Raw genomic sequence first — 6,027 nt, 5'->3', positions numbered from 1 at the left:
CAGGTACTCTACCCTAGCTTCTGATAGCCAGGAGTTTGGGACCAAGATTTCACCTAGACCGCTCTGTCTAATAGCAACTGATCAACTCTGGCTTCGTTAATTTTCCCAATCTCTTTTGGTCCTTTTAATCCTGAAAGTTCTACAGTTTGTAAAAAATTACTTCCTTTTACTTGTTTTAAAGCATCATGCTAACAATTAACTGCTTTTTTTGGTTAAGCAAAACAGCAATTAATCATCCTGCATTTACTTTCAATCCCTTCTTCATTATATCAACCATTATTGTACCCTCCTTCTGTCCTCTCTCTCCCAGGCTGAACAATCCTCAGCCATTCAGGCTGTCCTCATACAGATGCCATTCGTACTGCTGTTGGTCTGTATCATTCTCTGGCTCTTTTCTGGTCCCGCTACATCTTTCTATAAGGTGAGGTGACCAGCATCACAGTGTTCAACACACGGACACACCATAACCAGTTACAGTGGCACAATGATGTTTCTGAGTTCAGCTCACAAAATACATCCTAAGTGATTCTAAGTCCACGGGAAATTTGCCCATTGATTCAGCTGGATCAGAAATTCACCACAAAAGCTAATTTAAAATAAAATCTGAATAAAACATCCACACATTTTGGATGTCTTTCCAAATCAAATTTGAGATCAATTTGGATTTTATTTCGCTTGTCTATACCTATGCTTTGTCTCTGATGAAAGTCAGGCCTAACTGTAATAGTCCCTGAACATTGCATCTGCTTTCCTAAAAGGATAAGACATGTTTCAACAATCTACAGTAAGTTCATGCAATAGAAGACAAAACTGTAAGAGATTAATAAACACCTATGGTACAAATTAATGATTAGTCTTTCCTGCAATTATTATTATGGACCTTATAATTTTTCACATTTGAAATTACATTTTATCTTACAATTCAATATGAAAAAAAAGAAATATTTTATAAATACCAAAAGTAAGGGTCTGCTCTCCTCCACGCTGGTTATATACTCTAACAAAAACTCCAGTATCTACTTGTAACAAAACCATTCTTTGGTATCAGTGTGAGTTTTCTCTTTTTTTTTTTTTAAGAAATTATGCTTAGGCTTTAAATGTTTAGAAGTTATTTTATTTTGAAATCACACTCTTCAAAGTAAAATCTTGTGCATGAGCTTCCTACTTAGGATAGAAGCATGTGCTATCTCATTGTCTGTCAGAAAACAGTTTTGAAAATGTGTATGTGCTACATATGCAGGGTTCTGGTTTTTTAAATAATATTTTTATCCAATATGCCCAGAGGCAACTCACACTTTCATCAGCTGCAGTATCTGCAATCACCCAGTTATTCTGCTAACTAGTGGATTCCAAAAGAACAGATTTTGGTCAAATGAAAGCTTAGTATTAAAACACTCTCCGTTCTACAAGTGCAAGCAGGCTGGCTTTTGCTGTGCTAAGCATTCACAAAACAATTTTTAAAACTAAGCAAAAAGAAATAGGATTTGCTTTGTACCTTCAGGGGTAGGAGATGACTCATTTAAAGAAACACCATCAGCAGTGATATAGGCAGCTCTCATCATAATTGTCTGCTCCAAATAAGCAAAACTTCATCTCTGGATAACTGGGAGGATTCCTGCTTTACATTTTTTTTTGAAAAGTGACTGAGAACAGAACTTCAGCTACTGAACTTTAAACTTTAACTACACATTGTAAGCAGTGGCATTACAGAATGTTAATAATTTAAAATCGAGATGTGGTCCATGAGAAGTTAAAAGGCAAACTACAATACTTGTCTGCTAATTTGGGGTTCTTTGCTTTGTAAGTGAAGTATATAGCGATATGTTCATCATCCTTAAAGGAAGCAAAGAGACTCTAACATATAAGAATCTTTTGAACTCTTGGTACACCTTACCTTTAATTTGTGAGGTGCACAAAGACCAGAGTGAGGAGGTACTGCAGGCTGGTTTGGTATGCTGGGACAGGAGGGTGCTAGGAAAGAGGATACTGTACAGCTCAGGTTGTGGGAGTGGCACAGCAAGCCCCATGGTCTGTGCACCTGCATGCATAGAGGGAAAAAAGATACGTACAGCTCAGTGGCTTAATTTTCTTACTTTGATAGCACGGCTATGTAATAATCATTGCTATTTCACAATGCAGAGTTCTCTTGTTCATATACTTTAAATATTTAAGACAATTCTTATTAAAGATTAAAAACAAAATTTTGCCTTCAGTTATCTTCTCATGCCACTAGCTAGCCCTCTGAATCTGATTTTTTACTATTTAAAAAGTTAGAGAGTGATTTTCAATATTCTTTGTGTCTGGCTGAACTACTTCTTACTCTGTTACCCTTAAATTACTTCATTTCAAGAACTGCATCAATAATTTCCGTTTGCTACTAAGCTTTTCCATGGAGATATCATAGCGGGTACATTTAGTACAATGAACTTACTACTTGTGGCCCACAACGCAACCGAGAACCTTTTTTGATATTATGTGACCTAATGTTGTTTTGTTAATTTTGTTTCAAAAATCCATTTATGCTTTAGTCCCTTCAGTTAACGGACTATGGAACTAATTGCACTATCAGATGTTAATAGTTATTTCTGCAAGAGGCAGGTACATGCACTGAATGTTTTTCAACTATCTTACCTATGAATATCAAAGGGAAATTTTAGTCTAATCTATGCTCGGTTTTTCAATGAGTTATCTAAACCATGGCAAATTAATTTGAAACACTGTTACAGAAAAAAAATAGTAAATCAGCCTATCTACAATGGCCAGCCAAATAACATCTGAACCATTTTCGGTATAATAGATCTAACTCACTTAAAAGCTCAACAAAGCCCAAGTTACTACAATCTTTGACTCATTTACTTTTGCCTTTTAAAAAAAATCTCAAACCAGCCATAAAAGCAGCCAGTCACAAATTTCAGTGTAAAATGAAGTTCTTCATCCTCTACCACCTGAAATATTTTAAATGTACCACTTGTAGGCTGTGCTTAATTATCATCACTTTAATATACAAAATTAAATTAAACACAGAAAATAATATTAAAAGATATACTAAGTGATATAGAAGACAGTGATAAATCTATAGCATAATGTTTAATCTTAGTTTGCAAGGAGTTAAATGTTCTGTCGCTGTGTGTATTTAACTTACGTCACTCTGAAATTGGTGCTTTTTCTCACAATCCCCTCCAGAAGCACCACTCATACACCGCATCGTATTTCTTGCTCATACATATGTTGCCGAAACAAGTGATAATTCACGTGAATTCGGATTCGGCTATGCGTTTGGCATGTATTTGGAGAAACACAGGGCAGCCCCGAAAGCTGAGGGCCGGTGATGCCCGAGGCTCAGTCCAGCGCGGCCGCCCCGGGGCCCTTCCCGGCAGGTGTCAGTGTAAGGCAGCGCTGCCGCAGGGAATTCCACCGCTGCTGCCACAGGGAATTCTGTCGCCACAGGGAATTCCACCGCTGCCGCCACAGGGAATTCTGCCGCCGCAGGGAATTCCACCGCTGCCGCCACAGGGAATTCCGCTGCCGCCACAGCGCTTGGAAGAGCCGCAGGAGCAGAATAGCAGGAGATCACCTGCTTCTCTGGTAATACACAACTATTAAATACAGGAACAAATAGAAGCACTAATTTATTGAAAAAGAGCATACAAAACTGAGCCAGGATTTGGAATAGGCGAATTAAGGCTATATAGAGCCCTAAGACCAGCCCCTAAGGACCAGAGACCATCCAAAGCTGGGAGAGTGTGCTCACAGCCAAATTCTCCCAAAATTCAACCAGCCCCTGCAGCTGTGTCCACAGTCCTCCCTTGCCCCAGGAGTTCAATCACTTTTTTTTTTCCTTCATGTGTACAGGGGGAACCCCTGAACATACAGACAGTAGCATTGCATTTTAATTTTCTTAAGATTACAAATTATTCAAAAAGAAAACCTAAGCAGCAGGATAATACTGTACCAGCAACCCTAATTTAACTTTCTTGTCTGTACACACCATCATTCCATGTTTAATTATGTGACCCTATATTGTTTCCCCCCTTATTTAGTGCAGAAGACAAAGTGCGCTCACTCAGGCAAATATTCAATATTTCTCTCAGTCTTTATAATTCTGTGTGAAATTCCCTACTTTATTTACTCCATGCAAAAACTGAGTATAGAACAATCCATTTCCTTGAGGTCTTTTATTTGGACTGTATTGCTAACAGTTTTCTTGTCAGTACTAATTACCTTACCTGCCCAGTTCCCCCAGAACAGAAAATTACATTATGAATCCCATTTGACAAATAAACTGAGACAGAGTGATACATCCCAAAACACAACGAATTGCTGGAAAAGTGGAACTGGGATTCATGTTTACGTTTGCCTCTTTCCCAAGAGAAGCAAGTATTCACAACTCATACTAAGTTCAGTTGCAGCCCTAAAAAATCTAGTACCGTGCATCTCAAAGGACCCCTCATTGGACTGCTTTTCATCTAGGTGACAACTTGCCAAGATTGACACATTTGCTGGGTACCCTATGAAAAGTCTGATACCAGGAGAGGACATGACCAACTTCACCTACAGTGCTCTGGAGTTGTTGTTTTTTGGTTTTGGGTTTTGGGGTTTTTTGGGTTTTTTTTTGGTTTTTGTTTGTTTGTTTGGGTTTTTTTGGGTTTGTTTTTTTTTTTTTTGTTAGTGCACTGGCCACTTAGAGTGTAAATACAGGACTGTTCTCACAGGCAACAAACTCACAGCATAAACGCCTGTCACTCTCCAAAAACTAGTTACCTGCACACAGACTGTGGAGGCCCCCTGCTACAAGATTTTTATCTTTACATTTTATGTATTATGTAATACATATTACATACATACATACATATGTATTACATACATACATACATATGTAATACATACATATGTATTATGTAATACAAATGTATTTACATTTATGTATTTATTTTATGTATTAACAGAAGGATATAAACAATGCTTATACAAACATTTCCCAAGTAACAAATGCTGAACTCTGCAGCTTAGCTTTCTAATAATGTTGGATTATTTTTATCAGTTCTTTCATTGCATTAAAAACGAAAGCACGTAATAAATGCCTTCAAACAAAGCATCCTTATTGGGATTTGAATCTGAAAATGCCAGGTTGATAGCCATCAGCACTCATATCACTGGCTCAGCTACACTGGAAGCAACAAAAGAGAACTGTAACCTGTTGGGCCAAATGCTAAAGGGGGATACCCGAATAGCGTCACATTAAAGCACAGCCAAAGGCAAAGTTATGGCATGTTCTCTCTTACATGTAGTGTGTCCTGTGGATGTTGCACGTCCCATCTCTCAAATATTAACTAGCTGGCTTAGTAGTTAAGTAGCCAGGAGACTGGCTACTGGAGCCACGTGAGGGGTCTTCGTCTGGCCAGCACTGCTGCAGACGCTTTGCTCCGTCTTTAGCTATAGTGGTTTAGTCAACAACTGGATTCGGTCTTTCTCCAAGAGGTGCTGGTTTACCGCCTGCTGCTAGTGCTGCCTTGGCAGACTGACCAGCTGGAGAACGGCTCAGAAATTTTGCCATGCTATCAGAATTACACTGCACAATGTGAGAGTGGCATAAACAGTGTCTTTTAACAAAATAGCAAGAAACGTCTCTTGACACTTTTATCACCAGAATGGCCTTAAGGTTAGGGCACATCAAAGGTAGATAAGAAAAGCTCTTTCATATTGGAAAGCCCTGGAGATGACTATCAGGTTCCCTTATCTGCCAGTAAGGGCCTGATGACCTATTGCCTCTCCTTGATACCACAGGCTTAACTAAGAGCTCTTCTTTTTGGAAAAGCAAGTATATCCACTCCTCCCTTATTTTACCTTTCTTTCATACCTGAACTAGTTTTGGAAAACCACTTTTAGGACTGCCAGACCAAGGAAAACATTTCAAAAATAACCCAGGGAAATTCAAAGGCAGACAAATCTCTGCTCCTACTTTTTTAACATTTTCCAAGCCACAATCTATAATCTCTTTTCCTATGTCTGCCTCTCACTGGATGCAAG

At 38.6% G+C, this 6,027-nt stretch overlaps 1 protein-coding gene across 2 annotated transcripts in view; it reads right to left on the bottom strand.

The window, feature by feature from the left end:
* Positions 1-1,907: 1,907 nt before the first annotated feature.
* The window catches only part of CHM (CHM Rab escort protein), a 99,813-nt gene continuing 95,693 nt past the window's right edge, over positions 1,908-6,027 (bottom strand). Inside the window, exon 17 of one of the 2 annotated variants that reach the window (XR_012777265.1) lies at positions 1,908-2,038. The gene's annotated coding sequence lies outside the window, so the exon portion shown is untranslated. The remainder of the gene's footprint in view (positions 2,039-6,027) is intronic. The other variant, XM_075512878.1, reaches the window with a different exon arrangement.

Source organism: Mycteria americana, chromosome 10 (genome assembly GCF_035582795.1).
Source record: "Mycteria americana isolate JAX WOST 10 ecotype Jacksonville Zoo and Gardens chromosome 10, USCA_MyAme_1.0, whole genome shotgun sequence".
NCBI lineage: Eukaryota > Metazoa > Chordata > Aves > Ciconiiformes > Ciconiidae > Mycteria > Mycteria americana.
Note: the sequence above shows the minus strand (reverse complement) of the source record. Positions and strands in the feature narration are given on the sequence as shown.